We start from the raw sequence: 11,113 nt of genomic DNA on the forward strand, positions 1-11,113 counted from the left end.
GACACTTCCCTGAAATCCTCCTCGCCTACCACACACAGATGTGGGGGCCGTCACTCCCCAAACAGAACTACTCCCTGAGCCCCCTCCTCAATTAGATGCTTGTATCTGATTTCCTCTGAACATCAATGGACAAGCTCCTCCGAAAAAAACAAGTCCAGTGCACTAGGGTCAACCAGGTCTAAAATAATTGGTTAAGAAAAAAAAAAAAAGTCAAGAAAAGAAGAGAAAAACCAACTCTCCTTAAAAGATCTGGCTCCACCATCGCAGAGGACCATACCTGGGTTCTACAAGATAACAAAGCTAACCACACTCCACCCCCAGAAGACCTCAGTACTGTTTGAGAGGCAATCTCTCCCTTTCTTATTCCTCCAGTCCATGCCAAGGCGCCCGACAGAAGAAGGAAACAAATGCTTCTTGTTGCCCAAGTGCTGAGCACTGTGCTGGAGGAGCATTTCTGCGATCGGCCGGCTGAGCACTGAGGGGGTCGCTGCTCCCCTCGCCAACCTGGCACGAACTTAGGCTCTTTCTCAGACCTCAGTGTCCCCTCGGTGCTCCAGCCTCAGGGCAAAATCTCGGTCGCCAAGTTTGCCCAGACTCCAGCGCTTGCACCTGGGCACTCAGGCCAGTACCCCCGACACCTCCACCTCCGGCCTATCCTGATCCTGGGGGACCCCCCGCCCCCCTTCCCGCCGCTCCCACGTCCGCACCTGGTCCGGCGGATGGGCACGCTGCTCCGCGCTCCCGGCGCCTAGGGCTCGGCGGCTGCCTTTTGACAAGCAGAGACAGCCCGGCACCTGGCCCCGCCCTCGCAAGGCCCCGCCCCAGGCCCCGCCCCGCCTCTGGGCCCCGCCCACAGGTCCGGTTCTCGCTTTCCGAGAGCTCCAAACAGGCTGCAACCATCTTGACTTGGACTCAACCACTGCACTGTCGCCTGAGGCTGCCCAGTGTAGTCCTCCACGACGGCCGTCCATAGAGCAAGGAAGCTCTGCCCTTCGTGCGTGAGAGCTTTCGATGGTTATGTGTGTGCAGAGCCACGATTCTGCCTGCGACGATCCGTGAGGCCTCCCCTCTCCCTCCGCCGCCATGTTTCCTCGGACGCCTCTTCAGGCGCGTCGCCCCCACCTGGGCTGACCCCGCCAGGACTTCTCCGCGGTTTGCGGGGCTCTGGGGGGCGCGCGCAGCCAGCATCCGCGGCGCTCTCCGTGCTCTTGGGGACTCCCGGGCGCCGCCCACCGTCGTGTGACTCCGGCTAAGCGTCAGGGAGCTGAGCCCGATCCCACACGCTAGGATAAAATAGCGAACGAAAACGGGGCCGAAGTGGAGTACAGCGATGTATCATCATCCCTTCTCTGTCCCCTCGGGCGCGACTGAGTCTGACCACGTTCTCGGCCCCTTCGAAAACCTCGTCCAAAAAAGCTTAGTCTCAGCGTCCCTGGTCCCTAGTCCCCAGCTTCAGCCACCCACCCCATCTGACACTGGTGTGAAGAGAAGGGAGTGCATCCTGAGACCTGGACTTGTAGGTGGGTGCCAAAAATTCTCCATAGAAAATCTTGGCTAAAATCTCCGTTTCCTTGGCTTATGAGCTAGGCACCGCTCTAGATGCTAGAGGTCGCGGAAAAAAGACAGCTTCCTCCTTAGAGCTCACTGTCCAGTGGGAGAGTGCAGAAATAAATAGTAATTACAGTGAAATGTCCCATAACAGAGATGCCCACCAAGTCATCCAGCAGTTGATGACCCCTTTTAGGCAGGGAAGATGTTGCCATTCACCTTCTCCAAAGGATGAAACCATGGCTCAGAGGGACAGGCTGAGCGGGTGGGAAACTGAGGTACAGAGAGGTTAAGTTTTTTGCGCATCACACAGCTATTGGATGAAGGGCAGTACTAGAGCTCAGCAAGCATGCTGCTGCAATAGCCTTGTACCCATTTCTGAAAGTTATGTGAAACTGTAGGATAGCCAGCCTCTCTCAAACTTTCAATAACTGGATCAAGAGAAATTGACTGGGACGTAACAGAAAAAACAAAAACAAACAAAACCCCTTGCAAACAGGGAAGTTTGTTAACCACTGGAATAGTTCATTAAGGGAGTATCATGGACAGTTTCTGGAAAGATAAAACAAAAAAATAGAGGAGTGTTTGATTGAACTTGGGATGGACAGTTTATTCCGAGAAACAGATGAAAGGTGGTGTCCCTTTGGAGGCCCTGCCAGTCTGATGGATGGATTCTTGGCTGGTAAAGAGAGATCAGAGAATCATGGGAAAGCTAGCAGTGATTCTCACTGGGCAGGAAAATAGAAGAGGACATCTCTAACAACCAATACCTTGGGACAGTTTCAGAAAGTTCCATATGCCTCTGGAAGAGGCTGATCGCTTGAAAGTCATTTTTGTAGTGCTTAATTGGCCAAATAGGTAAACCTGGCATCTTGAGCATAAACCTTATCAAAAAAATGGTGGGAGATGAGTGCTAAGTATTCCATAGTAATTGACTTTTAGAGTCTTTTGATAACTCTTCATTTGATCTTTAGTATAACCTCTTGAGTCAGGCAGGCTAGAAAGTATTCTCCCCATTGTACAACCAATGTGCTGTGTTATCAGAGCCCTTACAGCTGGGGAGTGACAGAGCCACTTGAACCCATGTCTTCTTGCTGCACTTTCTACACTATTCTATACTCCCTCTTAAAAAAAAATACACCCATAGGCTTTTTACCTGTTGGACCATAACCTAGATAACCCAGCCTTGGAGAACTTAGAGGTTCTAGGCTTGGCAGATTTGCAGGATTATAGATGTGACCAGTCTCCAACCCCGTACTCATCAGCTCCATCACTATATCCCTAATCAACTTCTTTTTGTCTTCCTCCAGTGCCTGAACTACTCCCTTTCCAGACCCTAACCTTGTCCAGGTTGCTCTCCAGGTAAAAGTGTGCCCTTTGAGCTGTCTTTGGAGCACTCCCATCTCACTGTTTGCTTTTCCCTTTTTTAGGGCCCTTTTTTCTCCTTAAATATTTTATGGTTATGGGTTTAGTGAAAATGGAGGAACGACTCTCACATAGCAAACTGCAGGACATCGGAGAGACACAGCCTCATGGATTCATAGAGCTAGAAGCCACCAGGCCATCTCAGTTGTCTTGTTTCAGAGATTCTAAAAAAATAAGACCAGAACGGTGGCCTTATTTATCTTTTCTCAGCCTTGTTAAAGCTTCTCGCTCTGTTTATGTTCCAGATGGTGAAAATGGAATGAATAAATGGAAGAAGCTGTAAGCAATGAAGGCAACCCAAACAAAAGAGTCTTCTCAGGACAGTGTTTATCAACGTTTTAACTACAACCCACAGTAAGAAATAAGTTTTTATTATGACTTAGTACACTTAGGCGGATATACATTTTATAAAATAAGAGATGCCCTCTAAGGTTTTCGATATTTTTTCCCTTCCCTTTTTTTTTTTTTTTTTTTTGTCTTTCTGTCTTCCTTTTGGGGATCCACCAAATTGACCCAAAGTTTATTCAAATCCCTTTTATCATGAGATCCCTTATTGAGAACCTACGACAAGAGATTCACAGAAAGGCCTTTGAGAGCCTAGCCTGGCTTACACAGAGCACCCTCAGAACCTCCTGGGGGTTCCAAGGCTTTGGAGGATTCTACCTCCCAGGCCCCAGTGTCAGGGTTAAGTCACTGAGGCATTGTGGATCCACACAGTATTTACCCCTGTGGCCTAACTCAGCTGTTATCCTACCACGCTCCTGTATTTTCCAGCTTGTTGGTGGGTGGGTGGGGGGATGTTCTTTTAGCCTCAGGAAGCTTTATGGCATCTCAGAAATCCTGACTGCCCCAGAACAGGACAGTTGTGAGGGACTTATTGCAAACGCCACAAGAAGTGAGTGTCCACAGACTCAGCTTGCCCCAGAAAGAGTAAGGCACCATTGTTTATTCAATCCAAGTCCATTTGGCTCCAGGGCTCCATTCCCAGTAGCCCAGCTCAGTCTCCATCCTCGGGGCTTTTGGCACTTGCCTTTCCCACCTGCTCCCACATCCTTGAGCCCTAGGCTGCCAGCCTGCTGGCCCGCACACCATGTCTGCTGGCATGGTAAAGCAGAGCCTAGGGGCCGGACGAAGGAAGGTGTAGACTCCCACCTGCGTCTCCAAGCAGAGGCAGCTCAGAGCCCTCCCAGGCTCCCAGGTATTTGCTGGGCTCCCATCCAAACCCCAGCAGACAATGATGAGTCTTCAAGCCCCAACCCCAACCATAGAGACCAACAGAATAAACTAGGGGCTCAGGGTCCTTTCCCATCTACAAGGACCCTTAGCTTTTTAGTTTTGCAGCAACTACAATCACTCTAGGAGGAGGCGAAGTGACCCTGTCCCCTAGCCCTTGGGGATTTCCTATTTTGCTCCTCTAGGGAGGAGGATCTTGTGGGAGAGCCTGGTGAGGGAGGCAAATGGAGAGGCTCTGTGTTGTGGGAGTAGGTATCCCGGGAGCAGGTGAGAGTACCATTAATGTCACATTGCTGAGAGTGCCGTTAGTGTCACATCGCTCCTGGAGAGGTCAGTCGGGAAAGGCTATTTTCACAAGAAGCTCTCTTGCCCCAGAGGAGAGTCACCACAGAAGGCAATTATGCAATGATCTCCTTTTCTTCATACCAGTGAACAGAAGCCTCGCAAGCCTCATCCTAGGCCTGCCTGCTTCCTTCTCCAGAAGAGCAGGAAGGACATTCCGTAAGCAGCCCAGGAATGCATTAAACAACTCTTCCCTGGGGCCTCAACTCCAGAAATATGTGGCTGTTGACAGCTCTTCCCCTTGCCTTTGGCCTCTGGCCTGAGCATGTGGAACAAACACCGCCGAGTGTGGATGCCCCTCTCTTTGCATTTGCCTAATTGTCCTATGTCTTTAAAGATGTCACCATCATTTAGATTGGTGTTTCTGGTGTCTATCTCCACTTCCAAGAGGGTTTACCCCAGACTAAATTACAGCGGTGTTGTGTTGCTTTGTATTATCCACATGTTTTACAGCCAAGACCTGGTCTCTAAACATTTTGATTGATTGTAAAATCTTATTGGCAAAAAAAATTAGTCATCCCCATACATGTATATGACTCTAAGGTCTAGCATTAGCTCACATTTCAAGTCAAACTACACAGTTAAGGTGTGAATCACCGCCAACATTAATAAATGTGAATTCACATTTCAAATGATGTTCTTAAGACTTTTGAAACTGTTTACTGACTCCCCTAGCACTCCTTTGCACTCAGATACCTCACTTGGAGTTCCCGTTGTGGCTCAGCCATAATGAACCCAACTAGTATCCATGAGAACTCAGGTTCGATCCCTGAACTCACTCATTGGGTTAAAGATCCAGTGTTGCCATGAGCTGTGGTGTAGGTCACAGAAGGGGCCTGGATCTGGTGTTGCTGTGGCTGTAGCTCCACTTCAAACCCTAGCCTGGGAACTTCCATATGCCACAGGTGTAGCCCTAAAAAGACAAAAGACAAAAGACAAAAAAAGATACCTCTCTCAACATACCTGACCCAGGACCCTCCGATAAGAGGACCAAGTGAGGGTGCCTTGTTAATCTGTATGTTAAGCATATTAAAATTCAATTTTTTTTTTTTTTGTCTTTTTGCTATTTCTTTGGGCCGCTCCCGTGGCATATGGAGGTTCCCAGGCTAGGGGTTGAATCGGAGCTGTAGCCACTGGCCTACGCCAGCGCCACAGCAACGCGGGATCCAAGCCGCGTCTGCAACCTACACCACAGCTCACGGCAACGCCAGATCGTCAACCCACTGAGCAAGGGCGGGGACCGAACCTGCAACCTCATGGTTCCTAGTCGGATTCGTTAACCACTGTGCCACGACGGGAACTCCCTAAAATTCAATTTTTAAAAAATGGCTGTACCCAGGGTATATGGAAGTTCCTGGGCCAGATATCTGAGAATCTGAGCCACAGCTGTGACCTATGCTGCAGCTGTAGCAAGGCCAGATCCTTTAACTCACTAAGCTAGGCCAGAGATGGAACTTGCACCTCTGCAGTGACCCAAGCCATTGTGGTTGATTCTTTTTCTTTAAACAATTTTTTTAAATTAATTAATTTATGTATTTCTTGGCTACACCCATGTCATGTGGAAGTTCCCTGACCAGAGATCAAACCTAATGCTGGATCCTTAACCCACTGTGTCTCAAGAGAACTCCAGCAGTGGAATTTTTAACCCCCTGTGCCACAGTGGGAACTCCTAAGGCTCAATTAAAAAAAAAAGAGAGCAAATGAAAAAGGAAGACTTTGATACTGTCCCCCTGTATCTAATGGATCATGTAACATATCCTGCCATGGAGACCTCTGCTCTAGAGAACAGAGAAGCAGGATTTAGATCCAGAGCCTTCAGCAAGTTTAGGTGACCCATTCAAGTTCATAAGTGGTAGATTGCAAAGCAGACATCAGAGAGAACAAGTCTACTACCTTAAAATCCAGGCCTGGCTCTTTCTGCCGCCCTGTACCTCTTCTTCCTCTGCTTTGTGGAGAAATGGAAGCACATCATGTGTGTGTGAGAATCTCTTGAAGGCTGGGAAGCTAAATTCTTTGGTCTAGTTGGCTTATTTAAGCATAGCCTAAGGCAAGATCCAGGTGGAATTCACTGTGGTCTGTGTCTGGGACCACAGCTGCCAATAGTCTGATGCCACAGGTCCCCAAGCAGTTGGAACCAGATAGGCAAACAGGACAGGCTCTTCTGACAGTGGCTACCAGCAGGAAAGTGTGTGTTGGGTATTTCTGGGTAATTAGAAGTAGAGAGTAGCCCTTAAATTCTTAGCTTGACCACCACCACGGACCTTCTTGTAACCCACATTCTCAAGGAGAGGTGTTGTTCAGTTGGGGTTTCTGGAACATGAGAAGGAAGGAGTATCCAACTTGTCTGACGTCTGAGTGCCAGCTGCCAAGCCCAGAAAAAAAATGTGGTGAAGAGGCCCAAACCATCAAGGGTTTCCATCGCTTTACCCTTGAACCCTCCTCCTCTCCACCCTTCTTCTCTGCACAGACAAGTCAGTTACTCCTTTCTAGAACTTTCTTTCCTGCCTTCCTCTGCTCCCCAGTTTATCTCACCTACCTTATACACCATTGTACCCTATTCATCACCAGGCTCCTCATCTGTCAAGTGGTAGGGAGTTTGAGGACCGTCAAGACTGATGGTCAGTGAGTCTATCACTTGGACCTGCCCGGAAAGGAGAATAATATCCCAGTTGCCAGCACTTGTCCATATTCTCCCAAAACATGGGTCCAGATGGGTCAAGAGGGAACACTTAGGCAAGCAGTCCAGGTGCCCAGTCATGAACACACCAGCTATTGGCTCTTCTTAGGGCTGGGATGGAGATACTGAGCAGGATGTTGGGTCCAGAACGGTGAATTACAGCAACTGAGCCTTTATTCTGTGTCCTTGAAGTAGTCTTGGTATCCCAGTTCCCTGTCCTCTCTTCCTCCTCCCAAGAACCTTATGCTTAATCTTGACATGAATTAGAAGTGAATCCCAAAGGCAAATGTCAGAATCTTCACTATTGCTTCCTAGAGATGATTAAAGTAATTGAACCATTTCCACCATGTTGGGAGCTGGAGCTCTGGGGAAACACATATATCTACATCACTTTCACTCCCCTAGCATCTCCCCCATTCCATGAGGCTTAAACTTTGGACTGATACCGCACACCCTGTCAGTTGTGACATGCAATCTAGTCTGATAGAGAAGCTGATTTGGTGTCTACAGCTGGTGTACTTCCTTGTTAGAGCCCTGAATGTAAAGAGACACAATTCCTGCTTTGTGATTAATAATAGTCTCCCCTCTAATCACTTGTTATCTTAGGGTATTAGACTATACGTTGACATTTGATCTGTAATAATTAAGGATTTATTGCCATGTTTCTTTCTCCCAAACAGCATACATTCTGTATGTAAGTGGGGGACATTTGAGGACAAGTGGTGTTGGAACCGGAACAATTGACAAAGAATTTTATGTGTCAAGGTTGTATTACCTTCCTCTCAACCTCCTCTAAAAACGATGTTTCATTTCTAACAGTACAGTGGATTCAATACCTCAAATGACCCTCTCGATTGAAACAATTTTAATTAAACAACATTTAATCTTAAATGTATCACCAAGCTGGCACAAAAGAAAGAAATCTACAGAATTCACAATGAAGTGAAAGTAGGAACACAGGTTGGAAAGCAAGGACCAAAGCTGATCTTCACTCTGGGGGTGTCTTTAGAAATTTGGGAACCTTTTTTTTTTGGTCTTTTTGTCTTTTTAGGGCTGCACCCATGGCATATGGAGGTTCCCAGGCTAGGGGTCCAATTGGAGCTGTAGTTGCCAGCCTGCACCACAGCCACAGCAATGCCAGATCTGAGCCACGTGTGCAAACTACACCAGAGCCCACGGCAATGCCGGATCCTTAACCCACTGAGTGAGGCCAGGGATCGAACCCGCAACCTCATGGTTCCTAGTCGGATTCGTTTCCATTGCACCACGAAGGGAACTCCAGATTTGGGAACCTTGAGCTTCCACTTTGATGGTTTCACAGGGCATGGGACAGGAGGTACAGCCAAGGAATTATCCTGCATAAAATTGGGCGCTCAAAGGGTATACCCCAGAACTACCTGTGTAAGGAAAAGGAGAAATAAACCTCCACATGGAAGGGAGCAGCAAGAAATCTGGCCTGTGTCTTTCTGGATGGTTGGAAAAATGATAAATATCTCCTCAGTATTCACAACAACAAATAAAAGCAAAAATAAACCAATGGGACCTAATCAAACTGACAAGCTTTTGCACAGCAAAAGAAACCATAAAAAACAAAAAGACAACTTATGGAATGGGAGAAAATAGTTTCAAATGATGCAAGGGACAAGGGCGTAATCTCTAGAATATACAAACAACTTATACAACTCAAGAGGAAAAAAAGCCAACAACCCAATTGAAAAATGGGCAAAAGACCTGAATAGACATTTCTCCAAAGAAGATATACAGATGGCCAACAAGCACATGAAAAAATGTTCAACATCACTGAATATTAGAGAAATACAAATCAAAACTACTACAAGGTACCACCTCACCCCGGTCAGAATGATCACCATTAGTAAGTCCACAAATAGCAAATGCTGGAGGGGATGTGGAGAAAAGGGAACCCTCCTGCACTGTTGGTGGGAATGTAAATTGGTACAACTATGGAGAACAGTGTGGAGTACCTTAGAAAACTATACATAGAACTACCATATGACCCAGCAATCCCACTCTTGGGCATATATCCAGGCAAAACTTTCCTCGAAAACGACACACGCACCCGCATGTTCATGGCAGCTCTGCTCACAATAGCCAAGACATGGAAACAACCTAAATGTTTATTGATAGATGATTGGATTAAGAAGATGTGGTATATATACACAATGGAATACTACTCGGCCACAAAAAAGAACAAAATAATGCCATTTGCAGCAACATGGATGGAACTAGAGACTCTCATACTAAGAGAAGTAAGTCAGAAAGAGAAAGGCAAATACCATATGATATTGTTTATGTCTGGAATATACTATATGGCATGAATGAACCTTTCCACAGAAAAGAAAATCATGGACATGGAGAACAAACTTGTGGTTGCCAAGGGGAAGGGGAGGGAGTGGGATGGATTTGGAATTTGGGGTTAATAGATGCAAACTATTGCCTTTGGAATGGATAAGCAATGAAATCTTGCTGTATAGAAGTGGGAACTATGTCTAGTCACTTTTGATGGAGCATGATAATGTGAGAAATAAGAATGTATACATGTATGTGTAACTGGGTCACCATGCTGTATAGTAGAAAATTGACAGAACACTGTAAACCAGCTATAATGGAAAAAAATAAAAATCATCATGAATAAAAAAAAAAAAAAGAATTCACAACAAGCCAGTGCTCAGCTGAGTTTGCAACCCAAGTGCATATGCTGTGTAATTCAAACAAACTCGAATAGAAAAGTTAAAGTGATCCTTAATTGGTAACTGGCTGAATCAATTGCAATCCTCTTTGTAGGAGCTCAACCATATCCTAATACTCAAAAACTTGCTGCAGGTGAAATCCCAGGAACAATTGGTCATGGTCAAAGTCACAAAACACACATGGAGTAAAGCACCCTGAGTGAGAATCAGCAGAAACAGACCTGCAAGGCTTTAAACCTGCAAGTTTTAAAATTGTGTGCCCAAGGGATGGAAGAGGAAAGCGTTTATCCAATAATTTCCATCCTGCATTGGGCATGGGTTGCCACATGGGGTATTAACTTCTTGAAAGCCCAGATTTACAAACCCTCAAATCCTTGGCATTTCTCCAGGTTCCCCTAAGAGAGGTTGTGGAGAAGCCCGAGAACATAAAGTGAGATATTGGTGGGGTGGCTTAGACAAGATGCTGTCAGTTTACACCTGTGCCAAGCTGGTGGTCACTGCCACAGCTGTAATAAAAGAGGTGCCAGATGGATGTAAGGTGGGCACAAGATGTGATGTGTATAGGAACTTCTAGCAAGCATTCAGGAAAGGAAGTCCTCAACTCATTTTATGAGACTAGTACTTGGACTTTGATTCTAAAACCAAATAAGACCAGTATAAGAAAGGGAAATTACTAGCTAATCTCACCCATTAACACAAACAGAAAAGTCCTGGACAAAACATTAGCAAACCAAATCTAGCGATGTGTGAAATACTAACAGATTAAAGAGGGAAAAGAGCCACATGGCTATCTAAACAGATGCCCCTCCAAAAATGTTCAATAAGATGTAACATTCATTCTTGACTTAAAAAAAAATGCAAACATGATATGGATGGGAACTTCTTTAACCTGATAAAACACATATAAAACAGTGTACTTAACAATGATGCTTTGAACTATTTCAATTAAGGTCTAGAACAAGATGAGTTCCCACCATGGCTCAGTGGTAACAAATCCAACTAGTATTCATGAGGATGTGGGTTCCATCCCTAGCCTTGCTCGGTGGGTTAAGGATCTGGCATTGCTGTGAGCTGTGGTGTAGGTCACAGATGAGGCTCAGATCCTGTGTGGCTGTGGCTGTGGCATAGGCTGGCAGCTGTAGCTCTGATTCAACTCCCTAGCCTGGGAACTTCCATATGC

The 11,113-nt window shown here is 46.3% G+C and overlaps 1 protein-coding gene and 1 long non-coding RNA gene across 2 annotated transcripts in view; one reads left to right on the forward strand and one right to left on the reverse strand.

The window, feature by feature from the left end:
• The window catches only part of VDR (vitamin D receptor), a 59,265-nt gene extending 58,522 nt beyond the window's left edge, over window positions 1-743 (reverse strand). The window contains 1 exon segment of the mRNA NM_001097414.1: window positions 708-743. The gene's annotated coding sequence lies outside the window, so the exon portion shown is untranslated.
• Window positions 744-860: 117 nt separating this feature from the next.
• On the forward strand, window positions 861-9,903 carry LOC102167685 (uncharacterized). Its single transcript, XR_298483.4, has 3 exons — window positions 861-1,520; window positions 3,219-3,327; window positions 7,906-9,903. It is a non-coding gene; the product is annotated as an uncharacterized LOC102167685 (long non-coding RNA).
• The last annotated feature ends 1,210 nt before the right edge of the window (window positions 9,904-11,113 follow it).

This window comes from Sus scrofa, chromosome 5 (assembly GCF_054392235.1).
Source record: "Sus scrofa isolate SSC_HxYL_T2T_F1_AM1 chromosome 5, Sscrofa_HxYL_maternal_Yorkshire_Landrace_v2.0, whole genome shotgun sequence".
In the NCBI taxonomy this organism is placed as follows: domain Eukaryota; kingdom Metazoa; phylum Chordata; class Mammalia; order Artiodactyla; family Suidae; genus Sus; species Sus scrofa.